This window comes from Nanorana parkeri, unplaced genomic scaffold, assembly GCF_000935625.1.
Source record: "Nanorana parkeri isolate BGI_ZX_2015 unplaced genomic scaffold, ASM93562v1 scaffold5, whole genome shotgun sequence".
Classification (NCBI taxonomy): domain Eukaryota; kingdom Metazoa; phylum Chordata; class Amphibia; order Anura; family Dicroglossidae; genus Nanorana; species Nanorana parkeri.
The window spans coordinates 4,096,454-4,119,910 of NW_017306273.1; the positions used below are offsets into that span (position 1 = coordinate 4,096,454).

The following is a 23,457-nucleotide window of genomic DNA, read 5'->3' on the forward strand; positions in this document are numbered from 1 at the left end:
CCCCCATGGGAAAACAACAGATTTGCTTTAATCTGATCAAATTTGCCTTGAAACATTAAAAAAATAAAATAAAAAGACAATGCATCTCCTTTAAATTTTAAATCCATAATGTTATATAGTTTAATGGGGGAAAAAACGATAATTTTTGTTTCTGAGTGGGAGACCCGCTGTCATACGTAATATTTTTTTACGTGATTCAGAACGTTGACAATAAGCAAGCAATGCAGCTTTGAAAGGCCAGGGTGGCTCAATGCCCAACCAGTGTTTTAGCTGTCGAGTCTCCTTTCATATATCTAAAGTAAATCTATAATAACTCAGTCTCTTTTTTTGGCTGCAGCGTAGCATAGTTCCAGAAAATACACGGTAATCCTGGCCTAATTTAATGTTATCAATATAAATCCCACTTCTTTCTTGGGTCCTCACTGGTTGGTCTTTATAACGTATTGTGGTGAGCATTCAATTAAACTCGGCAATGACAGAAAGAGGCCGAGAGCAGGGGAAAGGATGAGAATAAATAGTAACAGAAGAAGAGCTCTGAGAAAGAAAACAAGAATGTGCCTAATTTGTAGCTGTGTCTCTTACATCAAAATCAGTGTTTCTTCTACGGGGATAAAGTGCCTTTGACCTTCGCATTAAGAGGAGTGTTTCCATGTGAGCCGGTGGCCTGGGTTTGTGCAGATGTAGGTCTGATTGCACGGTAATGATCAAGACTCATGTTTGGCTGAGGACGGAAATTGCTAGTTCCTAGCCATGTTGTCACGTGAAGGAGATGATTGGTTGACATGGCTACTGGTGCTCTGAGACATGACTCCATGTTGTTGTCATGCCTTACCCAGAGAAAATGTTCCCAGTGCTCAGCATTAAAGATAAAATGTGATGAAAATACTTTTGCATGATATCCATGTATCTGCATGCCTTACAGATTTTAAGTTTTAAAGAATAAAAAAAAAAAAGAATTAAAAAAAGGGGAATTTCAGCCCATGCGCTAATGGCCAATCCTGAATTAAACCCCACAACATTGGTACGTGCCTTTTTGTTTTGTCTTGCTGAAATGGAAAGAGCTGGGAAATACAGAAAGGTGTGAAAACTTCTTTACATGAGAACATGGGTGGCCAACCTTGACTGGCTTTCCTGCATCACGGAAATTCATTCTAGTATATAACTAATGGCCTGAAGCTCAAGGGAGGAGCCTGGGGATAGTATGGAGGCAAGAAGCACATGAGAGGATCGTATTTTCTCCCAGCTTCTATTACCTCTCCACCACACTAATCCCCAACTCCTACAGCCACTCCTCCCCACCTAACCCCTCCCCCCACGTCTATAACCCCACCTCCACACATAATCCCCCAAAACCTTTAACCCCTCTTTCATACCCCCAGCTCCTATAACTTCCTGCACCTTACACATTATGTCTCGCCAGAAGTGACTTGCCCACTTGCTTAAGGTGGTGGCAGTGGGTGTTTGCACATGGCTAGGGGAGGATCTATGGGACCTGTTCCTAAATCTTCAACTTTAAACACTTGAAATCTTGATTCATCATTGGGTGGACATCTGGAAATTGAGGTGGCGTAAACCCACAAACCCTTCCTTCCAAGTCCCACTGCAATCTCTTCACTCTTGTCACTACAAGCCAACCCAATGCACCCCCTTACTTCTTTCCAGGTGTGGTATATGCTGCCCATGACAAGTCAATCAGAAGGGTAGGCGTACACAGGTAACCCTGTGTAGGATGGGCACTTAGGTGACGGGTTTGGGAAATAATATATTGGTTAACAATAAGCGAAATCAAGGGCAACTAAAACCTGCTAAAGCTGAACTATCCTACAAGTACCTGCTGATCTTGCCAGTGAAGTCACCTTATTCAGTTTCCTTTGATGGGGTGGCAACAATAATGAACTGATCCATAGCGTAGAGAAGAGTTATCACTCCCATGTAGGTTGTGCCTGCTTGCACTATAGTGGCATGAGAAGATGTTGCAGGGGGCGTGGCTATCAGCATTGTCACTGCAGCTTGCCAATCTGCACCAGATCACACCTAGTCTCTCCCACTGCTTTCTGGATCCACAGCCCGGCCTCTGTTGCTGAAACCTTCTCACTGTAAGCTGCAGTGTCTGGGAGGGGGAGTGTGTGAGACACAAATGAAGGAGGATTTGGCTCACTCATGAAAGGTGAAGGAAGGCTTCCATTTACTTTATAAGAATCGTGCATCACATAGTAACTGGATTTGTTTCTTGTTTAGACTGCAATACACTTTAGTTGTACTCAAACTCTATGGTTGAATCATGTGTAGGATGTGTTTTACCTGTTTGTAAATTAATGCAGATAGTCTTGTGATCCACCCATTGCTTTGCTTTTATATGGCCTTACAGCATGAGGAGGGTTCCAACACTCTTTGGAGCCTGCAGTTCCACAGACCCCATACCCCTGCCTCCTCCTTCCTCCTGTCTCTAATCTGCTGGTGATCATCACCACACTGGTCCCCCACATAGAGCTTGCTTCATCGCCCACCTAAGTGCTTCTCCTGCCGTCCTTCAGCTTTAGAATCAGCTATTACCATTGCAAGCTTGATTTCCATAACTCACCATCAAGGCAGATTAAGGTAAGTGCATTGACTGAACTGAAAACTCCTTTGTTGCTTCTCTCACCTGTTCTTAGAAACATAAATGGTGTATATACTGGGCTGAAGTTTCCTCTCACCCTAGGAGTCATTCTGTGGATCATTAACGTTGTCCTTTCGGCTGGCATCCAGCAAGAGTATGAAACGGTTAACCATATCACCATGGCTAATCTATCTTTCACACTGGTTCCAGCTTTTGTTCTCAGTGCGTCTGTTCCAAACCATTGTCAGTATGAGCTGCCCTCTTTACCTTCCTGCTACGGGGCCAAGGAAATGCAGAAGTTCCATTGTAGTGTACGCTGACTAGTTTACCTTATCAGGAGCAAAAGTACACATGCATCGTTTGTTTCACACCAAAAATATAAAAAAAAGGGCTAGGGAAGTTACCGCTCTCCAGCTGATATATATTTTAAGATCCCAGCATGCCCTGCCAACCACAAGTCATAGAGTATGCTGGGACTTGTAGTTCAGCAGCAGCTGGTGGGTCCAGGTCACTGCCTTTTATATAACACCAGAATTACAGAAGACCGTTATGGCCTAAAGCTAAACTATAGACAGATATATAAGCAGGGGCTTTCTCAGACTTTTCACCACCTGTGGCATCTTGGGGGGTGGCTGGTGGTACTCATGGTGCAAACTATAGCAAAAAGTGTGCACATTGCCTGGAGTTGAACGGGACGCCGGCCCTAGCATCCCAGGTTGCTAGGAGATGTGTATTCTGTTCTGCCTGCTGCCTCCCCAAAGAGATGGTGACTGAGGCAAAAGCCTAAGGATGCCTCATTTTAGGGACAGCGTTTTATATAAGCCACAGCGCTAGATTCCCTAATATATCCTTAAATGTACTTTTTTCAATGCAAGCAGTGTAAATACCAGAATTTGACCTGGTATCAGCCTCTTTCAATCCCTGTGCAGCAGAGCTCATTCTGGGGCAGGGAGGGGCAGCACAAGGGCACACCATCCGTTGTGCTGCAGTGCAAACAGCATGCTGATAGGCTGAGATAACAGAGTGAGAGAGAGATGATCTCATCAATCTTCTGCTTCTCCTTGTAATGTCCAGTTACAGGGACTTGGTGGGGAGGGGACCCGTAAGTGTTACTGGACTGCAGCAGAGAAAAATCAGGTCTCCTGCCTTGCTAGTCAGGGTTGTGTGGTGTCAGTGGCGTCACAAGGGGGTGCGGGGGGTGCGGACCGCACCTGGGTGTCACCATTGGAGGGGTGACACCAAAATGACTGACAGTCTAAAAAGCCAGGCGCTCGGTCATGGACCGAACGCCTGACAGTATCAGGAGAGAGGAGGGGCCCCGGCAGCATACCTTATCGCGCCGGGTGGCTGTCCCCTCCTCTCTCTGCTGGCGTCCATCACCAAGATGGACGCCATGCGTGGAGGCGTCTCGACAGGGTGACACTCGGTTACCGCTCCGGGTGTCACCCAGCCTCGGGACGCCCCTGTGTGTTGTGTCAGAGCGATGTAAATCTCAGACCTGGATTAACAGAAATACAAATCTATTTCATCTGTGCATTTAGCGGTTTGCCTGGAGTTCAGCTTCAAGCATTCTGAACAGGAAACTGAAGAGCATGCAGCTAAATACATAATAGTAAATAAAAAATCTGAACTGTCTTCCCCATTGAAAGACTTATTATTGTGCTCAGCCAGTCTTGTGATCCAAGCACCCCTACAAGGCAGTACAGCCAAAGGCCATCTCCGGGCAAGCAAAAAAAAAGTACCCTTGCATTGAGGCTCCTCTGCACTGCGAGGGTTAAGTGCTTACTTTTGTCTAGGGGCTGGAACAAACCAGAATTACTTACCTGATTCCCGCTTTCCCAGCAGTCAGCTCTGTCCTCTTCTCCCCCTTCAATCTGACTGGTGCAATGTCCTCACGTCCCCTGCAGGTCTATGTAACCTGCATTAGATGTAATGATGTCGGTGGTCTTTAGATTGCCGAAGCAAAGGCAGGAAGAGGCTGCAAGGACCGGTCTAGAAGCCCAGAGGAAGCCATTGGGAGCGGGGATCAGGTACGTATATCTGCTTTAATCCAGCCCCTAAATAAAAATGAGTACTTAACCCTTGCAGTACAGGGGTAGCCCATCTGCAGGGTACTTTTTTGTTTGCCTGGAGATGAGCTGTAATTGTTGTCCAGAATTCAGCTTTAAAGTAGAATTAAACTTTCAAACTTTTTTCAATAATGAGTCCATATCAAACAAATATAAATTGCCCATCAAAGTATTTATTTACATTTTCACCCAAGCTCTTACAGTCATCATGTTTCCAAACAGCTCCAACTCTCTCAGCTCACCTGCCCTAAACTTCCTGTCCAGTACAACATCACAAGGGACAGAGTAGACTCCAGCAGCCGTCCATCTACTAGCTTGGAGAAGGGAGGAGAGTGAAGCAGGGAGGGGAAGGGGTCGGCTTTCCTTGCTGTGTCTTTGTGGAGACACACACAGTTTGCTAGCCCACACAGGTGTGGCTCCATAGGACCCTGCAAGGGAAAGGAGACACCTGGACAGCAGTGAAAACCCATCAGGACCTCTAAGCCTTGCCGCTCTATTTAAAACTAAAAATAGGTTTTTAGCTTGACATACACTTGAAGGGAAGGCACACATTGACTGCATAGTTATCAATGTTTTATATTTACTTCCACCGATAATTTGCAGCTGTCCCATGTTTCCAAACACGATACTGTCTTAAAGCACCATGGGACCCTAAATTATTATTATTATTATTATTATACAGGATATATACAGCGCCAACAGTTTGCGCAGCACTTTACAATATAAGGAAGACATTACAATCACAATACAATTGAAGACAAGATGGGAAGGAGGGCCTTGCCCCTGAGGGCTTACAATCTAAAAGGGAGGGGGAAGTGATACATGAGGAGGGAAACACCCCCAAATGGACTGCTTTAGTAGGTATTTACACGCTAATGTCACCCCACCACTGAGGGTTTAATAACCCTTTAAATAGTATCTCCTCGTTGCTTGGCAACGATAGCAGGGGTAAAAGTAATACCAAACACTACTTAAAGTTCTATGATACAGCAATCATTCTTGTGTAAGATTCCCTTTTGAAGCCCCCTAAAATGTTAACAGTTGACATCTGAATCTATCCCATTGAGATATAGAGATTGAACGTTACCACTTTTTAGTACTAAGCCCAGAAGCATTTCTCGGGATAAACCTTCTAAACTGACAACAGTCGCAAGGACAGTTTTTTGTAAATACAAGCTTCTCGACCCGACACAACACTTTATTTACCAGACCTCACAGCGTTATGCGACCAAACTTTATTTCCTCATGGGGTGGATAATAAATTGTGGCTTGGAGGGTGCTAATAGCACTCACAAATATTCTTATTAATGCTTCCTGGTTTTTTTTAGAGCTGGGCCAAGTCCAGGGAGAATGTATTACAAGCTTTCCCGCTGAAAAATATGGCTTCCTCTAGGCTCCGTTCCAGTTCTAACTGGCAGCTAATGCTTTCACACATTTACAAATCCCTATCTCCTCCCAACGAGCAGAGCTGGAGAGGAGGAAGATGTTGATTAAGGACAGCAGATGTCAGAGTATTTAGTAGGAGCTGAAAAGCCAAGCTTGTATCTTTTGATGAATGCATTGAGAGTGCATGGAGCGGAGAAGACACTGCAAAGCTGGATTAGACACTGCAATGCTTTCACACGTGCTTAACTGTCTGAGATGGAAAAGAAGGACTCTTTTTGGGAGCAACATTTTTTGGGGGGCCAAACGACAATGCTTTTACAACCCCCACACATGTATTTATTATTACAGGCATTTATATAGCGTCAACAAGTGCTTTACATATCGTACATTCACGTCAGTGCCTGCCCTCAAGGAGCTTACAATCTAGCTCACATACTGGGGCCAATTTAGCCGGGAGACAATTAGCCAACCAGCATGTCTTTGGAGTGTGGGAGGAAACTGGAGGAAGCCCAAGCAAACACAGGGAGAACATGCAAACTCCTTGCAGAGAGCATCCAGGGAACCCTAGTATGTGCAAACCACTAAGCCACTGTGCCATAATTTCTGACATCCACTGTGGTCAACATCAGCCCGAAGTAAAACTGCAGAAAAAAATTGACAATTCAACAAATATGTGATTTTGAAAATTTGTATATTTTAGAAAATTGTGCGGGTACAATCTACCCCATCTCACGTTTTTATTACTAATTAATTACTTTTTTGATAGATAAATTTGTTTAGCATTCTTTGCTGATAGAAGTCAATGAGTCAATTTAGAGGGGCGACTCATCCCTTATTAGATGGCTTTGTCCTAATTTTCTACCAGACAAAGGGAGCTGCAAAGCAGGCAGCATTTGCTGCGCTGTCTCCTTAGCTACCCAAAAGTGCTGGGGATTTATTTGCAATGTATACATTTTGTGTTTGTACAACAAATATTGTATACATGTAGAAGAATAAATGGTTAGAAAAAAAACATCTGTTTAAAAAAATAAACTTGAAAACATGAAAACTGAGCAAAAACCAAAAGAGTTCCCCTTGAAATTGCTAAATAATGCCATTGGTGTTTTTTACTGGACATTTCATTAGCTCAGGCAGCATCTTATGTTGAAGGCATCTATTTGGTGATACAATGTAGATAATATTTATCACAAGGCCAAAAACAACTCCAAAATGAGTGACCAATGTATATCCAATACATCCATGCAAAGATGGCATTTCAAATCCATCCACTGGCTCTGTGTATGGTGGAAGACTCCAGCTATAAGATCTCTACACTATCTCTATATATGGTTCCTGCACCTCTGCTTCTGCATTAAAAGTGGTCCTGTTTCTCCTGCTCCGGAGCAAAAGTTGAGTTTGCTCATAATGGTCGATGGAAATATGGGTGGAGTTCAGAAAGTACACAAAGACCTTACCAATGGTGTTCCTAAGTATATACTGGGTGATTCAGCATTTCGGCAACCCCATGAAACTAAACTGCTATTTTGTGGGAGGTCATCAGCTTTTTAAAGGTAAGCTGTGGAAGGTAAGGTGAGAATATAAAATTGTATTTGATCTAGGAACGGTGTCGTGAATTTGTAACCAATCACCTTCCTTTAAGCCGGCAGATCTAACTAGCCACATTAATATTCCAGTAGGTGGTGAGCTGACAGTAATTATGGATGAGCGTAGACAGCCGCAGTAGTATTTTGTGCTGTCATCTCACTTATAGGGACATCAAACACACGTATACTCCACAAGATCTCAAGAGTTATTTCTGGAAATGTTGAATCTGGTAACGGCAATAAAAGAAAAATATCTTGCCAGCCAAAATAAATGTCTCTTTGGAACCTGTTTAAAAGGCACTGGAATATTTGTGTAAGTTTGGAATTCCAAACCCAGTAGATGAACAAGTTAGTTGTTGATAGATACTGAAAAGGACGAGAGAATCGAGCTGGATTTTAGTGCTGTACAAAACTATTGATGGGCCCCGAAAGTAGAAGACCTGAATTTGTAGGATGTTAATTACTTATTCTGATGATGAACTTGGCTAGATGTTTGCAATTTTTTTTCCAGAATCTTGTGCAACCCCCCCCCAGTTGCATGCACGCCAAACTGAATTATATCCACTTGAAAATATAGGTTTGCAGACACACAAACAGGCTCATGGCAGTACAATAGGTACCCTTCGGCACATTTCTATCATGTGACATAGTTAAGCAGATATTAAAAAAAGAAGGTGAGATTGGTATACTGCTATAAGAGATTTGCATGTAAAGCAAAACAACATTTTCAGCATTTATATGCTACTTTTCACTTATTATATTCTGTTTATATTAGTGGAACTAGAAGTTTTCAGGCATCCATCCCAAGAGAACTATTATATGACTCACCGATAGAAGATTGTTTTCCTAATGAGCAACTCTAGACATTAGGTGAAGCCAGTCACCGAGCTACAAATACTATCAACCATGTCTTTACAGCGTCACTGAGAGTGTACTTCCTAAACTTATGCAGGGTGGCATCCTTTTTCCCTCTGCTTCCTTTGCTGTTAGTCATATTCAAGTCCTACAAAGTCTTGGGAGTCATAGTTATGTGTATGAATTATTATGTATAGTCACACACCAAGTAGTGGTGATCCTGGCTATGTGGTTAGGAATGCTTAATATAAAAGATCATCTCAGTTGAAAATTTGTTTAAAATATTTATTGCACAAGAACCTCAAATACAACTAATGTGTTCAGGGCCTACTCAACTGATTGTGGAAGAATTAAGATATACTTTGCTAAAAATCTTGGATTAGGGCTGACATGGGGCTGAAAATGTCAAAATATGCTGAGGGCAGGTTCACACAATTTTCCGGACCAGATCTGGTCCAGAAATTATGTGAGAACATGCTTGCAGTTCCAGTGCATTCCAGCCCAGACAAAATGAGACATGCAGTATTTTTCTGGTCTGGTCTGGAACGGACTGTACTGGTGTGAACAGAGGCCAGAAATAGCATAGAGATACATTAGGATGCATTTTGGGTCCGGAAACAATCTGGTCTGGACTGGAGATTATCTGGATGTGGTGTGAATGGGCACTCAACACCAATGATGCAAGCTCAATGAATCTGGACAGAGGCAGCAGCCAAGTCTACACACCACACTTTTTTCATTGGTTCACCTCCACCAATAATGCCTCTTCTGTAGTTACATTGGAACCAATTATAATTCCCATTTGTCCTGTGCTACCACATACTTTATCTAACAGAAGTAGTTGTGATTGAATCAGAAGATAAAAAGATTCACATATTTCAGGTCCATCTTATCCACATACCTGAGTAGAATTAAAAAATTCAGAAACCGAAGAAATCATCATTCATATTTAGAGTGATTCCCCAAAATTAAAGAACCCGGATAGACAGATTCCAAATTCCAGAACTGTATCATTCTCCATAATATAGGAAACAAGGCAATTGGGACTCATGAACTGTAGGCTAGAATAGACAAATATATATTACAGAGAGCCAAAAATACACAATCTGCCAATTTTTTATTGATTCCTTGCTCACAACTGTCAGTAGGGCTGAATGAAAAATGAGAGTCTTCGTGTTCATGAAATTTCACCAAAAATGGGGAGATTTAAATGGGAATGTGATTGAATGGGATGAACATAAGGGTGTTTTTGGTCATTTTTAAAGATGTAATAAGTTTAAAGGGTTCCTGATGGCTACAGAAGCTTCTTTCAACTATCTTGGCCCCCTTCTTGTGACAAAAAACAGCCGCTCATTAGCCTCATTATTTTACTTTTTTCCACAGACATAAAAAACACAACAAATGAAAGCAAAAGTACACAAATAAAGCCCAAATACACATATATACATATAAAATAAACTACCCTAAATACAAAGAAAAACACAAACGTGGACCCTCCGAAAAAAAATGATAATCTAAATTGAGATTTTCCACCTTTTCAAAATGTTGCAAATGGCAAAATCAGTCATATTCATGGCAAAATCAATTTCACCAAAATGATTCTGCTCATACTCACTGCCAAGGACTTGCTCATGTCTGCAAGTAAACTATGGCTTCCCCTTTGGACGCATTTTCTAAATTTGGACATTCGGACACATATGAGTTGCTGAATCCCAATGCACCCGAATGTGTACGAATCCGAATTTCCGTTTCCGAATTTCGGATCCCGTACGAATTTCATTCAAAAACTAAAATGAATTGAGCATGTGACTTTTCTGGCCAATCAGATGTGTTTTTCGGTTTAATGCGTCCGAATAGGTCTTAACACGCATTTTCGTTGCGTCAAAATGGGAGCTTGATAGTATATGGCTCCCATGTTGCCTTAAAAAAAATTTGTGTTCAGTATATACATATAGTACTAAAGCTGAAGCTCCTAGACCCGAATGGCATTCGGGATCCGAATTTCCGAATTGCTTTCGGGAGCTCCCGAATGCCATTTGGGTCTGGGAGCCATATACATATATTACTAAAGCTGAGGCTCCCAGACCCGAAATGCCATTCGAGTCTAGGAGATTCAGCTTTAGTATTAATACCTATATATGGTTTTCTGTGGTATTCGCAACGAATATTCGTAAACTTATCCGAAACTAATGAAAATTCGGATTTCGTCCAAATCGGAAACCCTAAGTGATTTGAATTTCGGATCTGAATCCTGAATTCTGACATAACGAAATATTCAAACCGAACCAAAGTTTCTGCAACTTACATGTCTAATCCTTGAACCTTGCCTGGTCCCACTACAATGAACTTCATGTGAACCCAACAAGTCCTCGGTGGTATTTTGCAATATTGGTGGTTTTTTTCAATCAAATAAAACAGTATCCTTTAAGTAACATACAAATAACTTTGCATTTTGCACCTTTAGTGCTTGCTCCTGAGGTCTTTATGAGTAGAAGGACCTTATAGGTAAAGTTTGAAACATGTCAAAGTGTTTGTGCAATGTTTAATATACTGTATACTGTGTTTTTTGACTGAATAAACACCCACAATTTAGCAAGACACCGCGGAGGACTCATGTTCATATAAAGTGCATCTTCCACCTGTTTTATAAGAAACCTTTCGAGAAGAAAACTTTTGTTTTTGAAATGCTCTGTGCAACTGTTTTTGACTTTGTAATCCAATTAACGATGAACTGCTTACTGATTGATACTAAACATTATTGCAAAAGGTGCCTAGCATGCAGTAAAAAAAAAATACTGCCTGGGTACGGCCACCGAAGCACTGCAAGCTACAAAGAAAGCATGAGAATGCCTGTGGCCAAGCAATGATTTCATACGGGCTGAACAAAAACTTTATGGTCCGAAGTTTCCTGCAATGCTTACAAACATATCCATGCATGCAAAACATCTCTGCCTTTCTTTTTGAGCTGCTTGTTGAGGTACAAAAATAGCTCTACATGTCAGCATGTCTGCAAGGAACAACGAGAGGGTTGCCTTCTCTAAAACAAGCCGTGACATCTTGTACTGTAACAGTGGAACGATTGTTGCAAGGGTAATCTGGTTTTCATTAAAGGGAAGTGATGGGTCCAATTTCTCAGCAGGACGGCTTGCTAGCATCCCCTTGCTTGTGCTATGTGTTGGCAGTTAAGTGATGTGGCAGCAAGGTTCTTACAATCCTTAACTTTACATGCATTTGCTTGGTTAACCCCTTAACCCCTTGAATTTGCAGAAACAAAGTGTGTTCAAGCATTGGTGCACTCGCGGCCTCATATTGAAGGTGTGAAAAAAACGGCTAGTTTGCGTTGAGAACTTACACGTACCAAATAAAAAGTGACCATAACCAGACGGTGTTTATTCTTTTCAAGACGCAACATGACCAAAACAATCACACAGCAAGTCAACTGATTTGGGCTAAAAGTCTTTCATCGTCCATGAATTTTAGATATGTCCCAGTCATATGACTCAAATAAGCTTTGCCCACCCTAGGGAAAATTGACAAGTCTTTAATGGACACCAGCATGGGTTCAATTTCAGTTTTCATCCAACAATGCTCAACTTCTAGCATTGATGAGAGCAATGAAGAATATGCCAAAAATCTGCAGATGGTGTGATTAAGTTTCCTGCCAGGAGAGATATTTTAGGCTTGTCTGCAGCAGTTGCTGATAGCCAATCAACCATTATTCTGCAAGCTTGTTTCCATCGAAATTGTGTTGGTTGTATTTCCTCTCTATTGGGACAAACTCAGTTTAGAAACTCGCATAGATGAGAGTAAGAGCACACTTTATAAAGGTGTCTTGAGGTTGTTGTTTTTTTTCAGATTTAAGCATGCCATACACCAGAAGAATTCTGTTCAAAAAACTAACAATTTTTGAAAGTTAATGGTGATGAATTGATGAACAAAATTGAAGAAGCAGGATGAGAACATTGTCTAAAACAAACTCTAATAGTAAATGTGGTTTTCGTTTGGGAAACCCCATTCATTCTAAAATTTGAGTGTTAAAACTAAATAAAATATTGAATGACTTTCGTCAAGTCTCTGATGACATTTTCGAAGGATCTGTCAAGATTTTTCAAATGAACAATAATCTACCAAAGTATGGACACTTTAGTGTTAGAAATAGTTAATAGTTTGGTTCTCTACCTGGCCTGCTGGAAGGAGTGCTGGGAAATTTTTGTGTTGTTCATTCAATGATAATTGTATAACCTTTTTTACCTTTCCTTTGCTAGTCATCAACTAATTTGAGTGGCTGATGCTTTATGTCTTTGGAGGTGTTGGTTTTGTGGTGCGTGATCCCAAAGGCTTGGTCTCCTAAAATACCTTAGGTTTCTACATCTCGAAGCACAGTTACTTTTTTGATTCAGTACTCAAACCAAAAGGAAGAGAGTACCAGACCAATGGTAAAGTTCATGTAAGAAAGTTAATTTATGGATATAAAAATCTGTTATGAAGACAACACCTTTCATGGGTTGTAGGGAACCTCCTTTTTCAGATCTGGAAAAACTTGGATTGAAGAAAACTCTTATTTAAAGAGAGCTTTAGAGCCCAGCTGAACTTTCAGCTAAATTGAACTAAGTACATTTGAGGTGCATTAAAACAAAAGATGAATAAAGTCTCACAGCTATTTTTTTAAAAGCAGCCACAGTCTAAGTAGAAAAGCCTGTCACCTGCAAGCATGCTGCAGGGAAGGATCCTTGCTCTCTGCGTGGATGCAGTGGTCTCTCTCCAGAGGTACAGTTAATCCCTTGCTGAGTCAGACCTATAAATCTGCAATCAACAAAGCTCATGGCTAGATTGCTAGAGAACTCTAGCTCTGTCTCACAAAAAGAGATCCCACTTTAAGAGATGGGATCACTCTAGCAGCTGGTGTGCCAGCAAACAATCTTACTAGCTTTCTTGTTTTGGGGTCCCTCTTTCTGGGACTTGGAGTTGTGATCTTTTGGGAAAGTCTTGGATTTTTTCAGGGACTTGGGAGTTATGAGCCGCGCAAACAAAGCGAGCAGAGTACTGTCTTGTATTAAAAAGGAATGTACTGTAGAGTACAAAGCGATAATTTTGCCACTTTATAGATTGCTGGTTCGGCCTCATCTAGAGTATACAGTCCATTTTTGGTCACCAATCCACAGAAAGGATGTCCTGGAGTTGGAGAAAGTCCAGAGAAGGGCAACTAAACTAATTAAGGGGCCGGAGGACCTAAGCTATGAGACAAGGTTATTAAATTTAAACTTGTTCACGCTGGAAGTGAGGAAATTAAGAGGGGACATGATTTTGATGTACAAGATGTTTAGTGGTGATGGCAACATCAGCAATAAACTTTTTACAGTAGACGCCATAACAAAGACTAGAGACCACCACCTAAAACTGGTGGAGAAAAGATTTAACCACAAGGAGCGTTGGGGCTTTTTTTTAGTCAGAGCGGTTAAAGTCTGGAACTCGCCGCCACAAGAAGTGGTATCAGCAGAGAGTATTGAATCATTCAAAAATAATTTAGATACCTTCCTCAGAGACCGTAACATACAGGGGTACAGGTACCCTTAAAAACAAGGACACACAGGGACTCTTGTCTACACATATACACATGCACAATCACACACAAAGGTTTAACTTGATGGGCCTGTGTCTTTATTCAACCTCAAATACTATGTAACTATGTAACTATGATGTTTTTGGAAGCACATGGATTTTTTCAGGGACTTGGAGTTGTGATCTTTCAGGAATGTCCAATGTTTCAAGAGAAACATTTTTGTTTCTTCAAGAGAAGGTGCTCAAAAACTGAAAATGTAGGTATGTTTAGGGGCCCTTGTGATGGCCATGTACAGAAGAGCAGTAGGTCACAGGGTTGCTCCAGTGTAGGTATAAAAGTGAAGACACTCGATTCTTACCATGTAATGTATCTGATGTAGTCAAGCATTAAAAAAATAATCAAAATCCTCTTAAGACAAGAAATGTTGTTATGTATACCAAGTTACATGAATAGACCACCCATCTGAACAAGTGACAAGGTTATATCATTGTATCCTGGCCAATGTTAGTCTATACAATCTTCTCTTGTTTGGCAATTTCCATGTCCATTAGTACTTTTTTTTCAAATATCTTGCAAGAGTTGAATTATGAACGACATCCATTTTCTTTCCTCATGTTGACATTACCTACACTGAATCGACTGTCTAAGAAAACAAAATACCCAAGGAATTCCGTCTAACTTTTTTCCCCCCCTCCTCACAGTTTTGCTAGAGTCACTCAAATTTTTTTTCCTTACAAATGGGATATTTTAACTTGGAGCATTAACTTCATCACTTGAAAGAGGAATTCATTCGGGAGTTATCATTTAACCGACTGATTGACGTAGCCAAGAACAGGATCGAGAAATGAAAACAGGCACAGAGACAGCCGTAGAAGAGGTCAGGGACTAGGGAATTCTAGTATTCAGCCATAGTAATTTCAACTCGCTGTGGTTTATCTCTGTGAGAAGGATCATTTATCCTCTTCATGGCAAGACAAAGGGAGATCTTGGCAAACGGGCCGGGGACAAAAGGGGACATTTTGTAACTGTTGAATGCTAGCGTATCAGCAGATTACCCGGCAAACGTTTCTGTGTTGCGAAGCGAGGGACATAACGCGTCGATCGCAAGCCAAAAAGGGAGCGAAACACGATGCAAAAGCCTTGTTGGGCCCTTTGTGTAAAAACTTCTATTGACAAAAGTCTTTGTTTCATCAAGTTGAATTTTTACATCGAAAAGGAAGAAACAAAACTCTGACCCTTCCCCAATCACAAAGAAAGTCCTGTCATTGCTGCAGTTTTGTGTTGTAAATTTATCAATGGTCCGAGAATTAGACAACTTGGATATTTCACGTTCTGTAGGTGGTGTCCATTCTTCTAAGAGTAAAATTTTTAAAAATCTTTTTACTATAGCAGGGGTAGGCAAACATTGACCCTCCAGCTATGGCATTAGGCATTGCAAGACTCTGACAGCCACAGGCATGGCTCCCAGAGGTGGCAATTTGTAGCTTCACCGTAGCTGGAGGACCTGAGTTTGTCTACCCCTGCTCTATATCTTATATAAGAGGGGTAGGCAACCTCAACACTCCAGCTGTTGTGGAATGACAAGTCCCATGAGGCATTGCAAGACTCCGACAGCCATAGGCATGACTCCCAGATATATTGGCCGCTGAAGTTCAACACAAATCTTAAAAGTCAAGTTTGATCTCCATCCTATCCTACCTCTTGAGCCTTCTTATTGGTCAGTAAGGCATTAGATATCATTAAAAGACCAAGTGGTTGGCTTTGGAGGCACAAGAAGGTGGGGCCAAGTCCAGCATTTGCACTAAAAGTCAAGAATTACGTATAACTTTGGTTGCTAATTTATCTGGATCTACTGACTACTTTGTTATGCAATTTTCATTGAAGGTAATGTTTGCCAATGCTTTTTTTCCATCATATGCTCAGTTTCAATAGCCCCTGGTTGTGACAGGTCCACTTCATAACACAACCAGCCAACTTTCAGCCAGCCCTTCTCCTATAGTCATATAGTACTTTGGTGCCCCAGCTCCCGTTTCCTGCTCTGATTCCTGCCTGTGCCCAACTAAAATTCTCTTTAGCACTACTGCCTCTCAACAATGTAACATAGGGTGTATGAGCAGAGGCGGGGGCAGGGGGGCATGCACAGCAGAGTGCAAGGATTGACTTTGTGAAGGTATGGGCCACAATTGCAGAGGTGAATCGAGGTTGTAAATATGGGCACCAAAAGGTGCCTACTGTATAGCAACTGGGGGGTCCTAGAGTTATTTTGCCCCTTCCCTCTGTTTGGAGTGCTGCTGTGCAGTGGATTACAGAAGGCTAATATCAAGTTAGAATCAGGAACTTATACCAGTTGCATGCAGAGAAAAGGAAAGCACAATTATTATTTTTTATATACTGTATCTGTCTGGAATTTAGGGTTAGGAGCGCAGATCTCATCAGCACAGTCCCTGAGAGATATAAGGGGCTGCTACACAATTTAACTCTCAACCAGCCAAAAACAGAAACATCGCTTATGATATTCAGATCAACCGGCTAAATGGGTTACCACAACAATACTGTTCTTTATCACACACCTAGCAGCTGATGTTTAAATGTTGCCCACAGCATATAGATGGGCCAATGCTGTTCACATGGCATTCTCACCACTAAATGGAGCCTTCCCGGCCTCCATGTGCTCCTCAACTCCATCTAGGGGCTGCAATGGCGTGTGAATGTTACTCGCCCAGCTATATGCTGGATGGAATGTTTATTCATCAGCCTCTTATTATGTAAGGGTATCCTAAGCCCAAACTTTTTTTTCGTTTTGGATAGAATGGCTTTAACTATTTGGGGTTACATGGTAGGAAAAAGTGGGAATGGGTGTAACAAGACGAATATTCCTGCTGACAGGTGAACTGATTCATAGTCCAAGTTTCACTAGTATAGTGAAAACAGAATGACAAGAAGTCACTTGTTCCCAGCGACATGCTAAGCTGCATTTGAACTCTGGTTCAAAATGGCCTCCTAAATTGTGTCCACCGGAAACCGCCGCACTGCAAGCACAAAAAATTATAGCTGTTCCCTCAGCATTTGACAGCGGCAGCTTGATTTATGCGGCAGCCATCAATCAAGCTCCCGAATCTAGCCTGGTAAAACTGAAATATCGCATATGGAAATCCAAGCTTTGCGTCCTTGGATTGGCCCTGGCAGACATGCCGATTTCGGTCAGAGACATAAAGGACTTCATTTACGCTGTCAATTAATAACATAAGGACTTAAATACTTTTAATATGTGAAATGAAATATAAAGCGTAGAATGTAATGTATGTGTCACTTTTTAGGGCCTGTGATTGGAAACACATGTTGCTGCGTGAAATAACATTGGCATTGTCCTGGCAGAGAGCTGGTGAAAGCAGCTTTTAAAACTCCAGTCAATGCCAGCATTCACCACAATCCTCGATCCACTGCTGCCTGAAACATTAATGGTGAATTTTATGTGCTGGCTGTATTTTTACTGTATGTTTGACTGACGTGACATGCGGGATGTTACGAGGAAGCCTTGCCCTTCTTGACTATTTTTGGATATTTTATGTCTTGTAAGTTTTTTTGTTTTTTTTTCATAGGCTGACTATATATACTGTGTATATATGATATTTTATATGGTTTATTCTGATCATAAACCTGCACGAACATTGTATATCTTTCTAGAATTAAAGTATAGATAGGACAGAAATGAAAGAGAGGGGAGAGGAGAGAAAGGAAGAAGGAAGGCTGGGGAGCGGTAAGAAGAGTTGAGACAGAGGACAGGATGGTAGAGCACAGCAGGGAAAGTAGAGACATAGGAGGAGGAGAGAAGAGTTAAGAGAAGAGATGAGAGGAGAGGAAAGAAAAGGAAAAGAAGGGATGGAAACGGAGAGAGGGAAGGAGGAGGTGCAGTGAAGAGATGGTGATAGAAAAGGAGGAGAAGAGGAGGAAAAATTAAAGGAAAGGAGAAAAAAGGAGTGGGGAGAGGGAAAGTGGGGTTGCAGAGGAGAGGAGGGGAAAACTGGAGAGCATGAAATGGGAGCGAAGGGAAACAGAGGAGAGGATAGAGGGAAGGAGAGGGTTTGGATAGGAGAGGAAAGAGAATTTGAGTTATGGCAAAAGAGGAGAAGGGGCAGAGGTGGGTAGGGGAGAGCAGGGGTGAGAGGAGAAGGAAGGGGAGAAGTAGTGATGGGGAAAGGGGGGCACAGGAAAGTAGGAGAGAGCAGTGGTGGGATGGGAGAGGAAGGGAGAGATAGACTCGGGAGCAGAAGCAAGTGGAGGGATGGGAGGGTAGAGAGGGAGAAGAGGTGGAAGGAAGATGAGATCATAGGAGGGCAAGCAAAGGAAGGGGAAGGGAGTGGATAGAAGAGGATAAAGAAGGGAATGGAGAGGAAGGGATAGAAGTGGAAAGAAGAAGAGGAAAAAACAGGAGGGTAGAGAGAAAAGTACAGGAGATGGGGAGAGGATGGGAAAGGAGAATAAGGCAGGAATGGAGAGAAAAGGAGAGAAGAGGAAAAGGGAGTTGATGGGTATAGGTATATGGTACAGGTGAATTCTGTATAGATAAAAAGAGACAGTGGGAAATGGAGAAAAACAAGAAAGAGGAAAATAAAGAAATAAATGAAGTGGAGGGTTAAAATATTATAATGCAAAAACAGATCCTACAATACAATCAGAAGGTTTTTCACTGGGATGGCAGCATGTGACGGGATGGTCTCTGTAGAATCTTCAGAGACACCTTGCTGTCCGCACTGTGAAAGTCAAGTGCCTTGCGATAACTCGGTATCAGCTTATAAAGCTGCCTCTGGAGAGGTGTCTTGTCAAATATCTATTTGAATGCTTCTCTTCAACTCCAAGTTCAGCAGTGAAATGTAACACTGAGATAATGACACTTCCCTTCAAGCTTGGCGCAATCATTGCTGCTTTTTGTGGACCAGAAGAGGACGGTGTGTGAAAATGTGCAGAGCTTTGTCTCTGTCCTGTTATATGATTGTGAATTCTAAAAAAGAACTTCAAAGGGGTCATCAAATTATAACGAGGAGATTGCCAGCACAATTTGTTATATTACAGAATACAAATGTAACCCTTTTGTTGCAGACTGGAGGTTTCAGATACAGAAATATACCAATCTCAGCCCCATGATATCCTCATATTATAAATAGGTGGGTTTTATTGAAATTAAGACTCCCCCATTATGTAAATTCCAGATAGAAGAATGTACTAGGTTTTTGTTGCTTCACAATGGGAATCCAGACGGCAATAAAAGGTCTACAGAAGTCTGAACCCTTGTCCCTACTCCATAAAAAACGTAAAAATCTGTCCAGAGTTCCCTTTGATTACTTAATTTAATCTATTTTGTATTGTCTGCTTGTAACATATTTTATTGTTTTATGTTTATTGATTATTTTTATATATTTTCCATGGAAAATGTATTTGCTGTGATCTGCTGACACTCTTTTTTATTTTATTTTAATGGAGTCGGTGTAGGGAACAAAGTTGTGTATAGTGAAGCTGACAGAGACTAAGGGGAATTAATGCAAGGGGAAGTTAAGGGACAAGAGAGGAGAGAGGAGCAGGTGAGAGGAGGAGAGGAGAGATGAGAGAAGAGGAGGGAGGGAGAGAGCAGTAGAGCGACAGGGAGGAGAGGAGGAGAGAGAAGGGGACATAAGAAAAGAGAAGAGGAGAAGACAGGGGAGAGAAGAGACAAGGAGAAGAGGGGAAATGGAGGGAGGAAGAGTGGAGGATAGGGAAGGAAAGAAGGGAAGTGGAGGATAGAGCAGTTGAGCGACACGGAGGAGTGGGGAGGAGAGGAGGAAAGGGGAGATGAGAAGAGAGAAGAGGAGAAGGATGGAGGGAAGAGTAGAGAGAAAAGGAGGGGAAGAATTGAAGAGGGGAGAATGGGCGAGGAGAAGGGAAAAAGGAAGGGGAAAGGAAGGGAAGAGAATAGAGGAGGGATGAGGAGAGGTGGGGACAGGAGAGGAGGGAAGAGGAGAAGATAGAAGAGAGAGGCAGGGAGGAGAGGAGGAAAGGGAATGTGGAGATGAGAAGAAAGAAGAGGAGACAATGGGATGAAGAGGAGAGCAGGGAAGGGGAGATGAGAAGAGAGAAGAGAAGAAGGACGGAGGGAAGAGTAGAGGGAAAAGGAAGGGAAGAATTGAAGAGGGGAGAGAGGAGAGGGGAGAATGGAAGAGGAGAAGACAACAAGGAAGGGGAAAGGAAGGGAATAGAATAGAATAGAGAAGGGATGAGGAGAGGTGGGGACAGGAGGTAAGGGAAGAGGAGAAGATAGAAGGGGAGAAGAAGAGAGATATGTAGAAAAGGGGAATGGGGGGACGACTGAAGATAGGAGAGAGGGAAGAAGGGAAGCAGAGAAGAGAGTAGTAGAGGGACAGGGAGGAGCAGGGAGTATACGAGGTAAGGGAATTGGGAAATGAGAAGAAAGAAGAGGAGAAGACGGGATGAAGAGGGGAAAGGAGTGGGGAAAGGAGAATAGAGGGAGAGAATAGAGGAGGGATGAGGAGAGGCAGGGAAGAGCGTAGTAGAGCGTCAGGGAAGAGAAGAGCGAGCAGAACGTGAGATGAGAAGAGAGAAGAGGAAAGGGAAGAAGAGAAGAAAAAGGAGGATAGATGAGGGTAAGGACAATAGAAGATGGGAGAGGACTGAAAGAAAGATGAAAGAATGGGAGAGAAAAAGGAAGGGGAAAGGAAGGTAAGAGAATAGAGGAGGGATAAGGAGAGGTGGGGACAGGAGAGGAGGAGAGTTAGAAACAGAAGGGGGGGTAGAGGAGAATAGGCCGTCTGAAAGCCCTGCTCAGTTTATCAACAGAAAAACTGTCTAAAAGGGGCCTCCAGCCTTGCAGGTACAAGGTGTGCCCGCTCTTCCATTCTGTTAGTGAGGCAGAGCAGTCTCTTTAGCAGTCTCTTATGTCTATGTACATTTATTTGAACTACTACCAGCAAAGTAACGGCGAGGGAACCCTGCAAACCTCCGCAAGAGCAATCTGTGGGAATCCTCGCTGTACTCCTGTATATCGCCACTCACAAAGTGTTAACAGTCTGTTAAGAATATACTGACACCCTGCAAACCTTTCCAGAATGAGGCCGTACATCCTGAGACAGTGACAGAGGTGGACGCCCCCCAAATCCTAAGCCTGTATAGATCTCCAAAAACAGTTTGCAGCTCCGTCCTAAAAGCACACGGACAGTCGCAGAGCTCCGCTCACATTAAGCGGGGTTACGGAGCCACATGTTTGTTACAGGCATCAAACATGGCTATTCCCAGGAAATATATCACCACGATGAAAACGTTACAGGCTGCCGGCTCTCCTGCCAAAAAACCCATGCTGCGGATTTACACATTTGCCATTTCAAATAAAATCATCAGACTGACAAAAAGCACTTGTGCCGATGGAGCATACCCCGGCCTCAACTTCCTTTGGCTTATGGCTTTTCCAGGGCTACGGGCCTCTCATGTTTTCTTGTGTCTTCTCATCAGGGTTGGTGGGATGCTGTATACACATAATATATACTTCCTGTGACACCTGCCTGCTCTTTGCATCTCTGCACTCCTCCCTGTACTCTCGCCAGGCACCTGAATTTGACCTGGTATCAGCCTCTTGCAGACCTTTTACAGCAGTGTTCAGACTAGAGGATGGAGAAGAAGCACAGGGAGCAAATCAGTTGTGGTGCAATGCACATGTACTAACCAGGGACATGCTAATAGGAGAGATTAGACAGGGGCATCCCAAGGCTGGGTGTCACCTGGGGGCGGAGACCGGGTGACACCCCACCATGACATAATCGCGCATGTGCGTGACGTTGACGCGCACGCACTGGTCTTTTTGATGCCTGCCGATGGCCATCTTGGTTGTGGACGCTGGCAGAGAGAGGAGGGGACGTTCACCCGGCGGGATAAGGTATGCCGCCGGATCCCCTCCTTTCTCCTGACACTGTCGGGCTCTCGGTCTGTGACCGAGTGCCCGACATTTCCTAGGGGGTGACACCAAAATGACTGTCAGTCATTTTGGTGTCACCCCTCTAATGGTGGCACCCGGGTGCGGCCCGCACCCCCCTTGTGACGCCACTGGATCAGAGGGAGCTCATCATCCTGCTGCTTTTCCTGCACTGGCTGGGGAAAGAACAAGACCTGTAAGTGTTACTGCATCCGAGAAAAATCAGGTTTTTTTCCATGCCAGATGGGACCGTGCTGCTTGGCAGAGCTGTGTAAATCTCAGGACTGGATATACAGAAATATAAATCCTTTGTCAGGTAAAACAGCTCAGTTATATTTATTTCATTTGGAGGTTTATAAAATACGGAGACATTTGCGGATAAAGGAGCACTGGCCGTGTTTGCTACAATCAAATCTAACAGTATTCCTTTTCCTCCTGTTCCTTACCAAGAAATACATGAAATGAAGACACATTGCAGATCATTGTTTTCCTGTGCAGTGAGGGGAATTCTAGGGTGAAGGTTGGGTCACTCATGCCAGGAAAATGCCCCTTTCAACACTTAAGGAACACAGTGCAATTACTGATAGCGGCGCAGGCACAAGAAATGACATGGACTGTTCCGTATCTGTGTGTATTGTTAAGGTGGAAATACTTCCCCAATGAACAGCAGAGCCGGGAATTACCATAGAACAATATAGAAGAAACTTCCAAACCAAACACACCAATCAATCATCAATAAACATGTCATAGGGACGGCGGCCGCGCTCAGCATTCTGCTTTCTGGGCGATGTTATAGGGCGACTATAGGGAGACATATTGTATTCTGATAACTGGATGGGATTGATACCTGGAATGATAGAATTCATGATAGGGATCGCTTTTCTTTTAACGTTACATGCCCCACATTTGACTTTATTACCCTACATTTAACTATACATGCCCCACTTTTAACTTTATATGCCCCACATTTAACCTAATTGCTCCACATTTAACTTTACATGCCCCACATTTAACCTAATTGCCACACATTTAACCTAACATGCCCCATATTTAACTTTATTGCCCCACATTTAAAGTTACATGCCCCACATTTAACGTAATTGCCCCACAATTAAATATACATGCCCCACTTTTAACATTACATGGCCAACATTTAACTTAATTGCCCCACATTTAACTTAACATGCCCCGCATTTAACTGTATTGCCCAACATTTCACTGTATTGTCCCATATTTAACTTTATTGCCCCACATTTAACTGTATCATTGCCCCACATTTAACTGTATTGTCTCATATTTAACTTTATTGCCCCACATTTAACTTTACATGCCCCACATCTAACTTTATTGCCCCACATTTATCGTTACATGCCCCATATTTAACTTAATTGCCCCACAATGAAATATACATGCCCCACTTTTAACTTTACATGCCACACATTTAACTTTACATG

The 23,457-nt window shown here is 42.5% G+C and overlaps 1 protein-coding gene across 1 annotated transcript in view; it reads right to left on the minus strand.

Moving 5' to 3' along the window:
• The window catches only part of PRDM16 (PR/SET domain 16), a 486,681-nt gene that overhangs the window by 177,258 nt on the left and 285,966 nt on the right, over positions 1 to 23,457 (minus strand). The gene's annotated exons all lie outside the window — the stretch shown is intronic.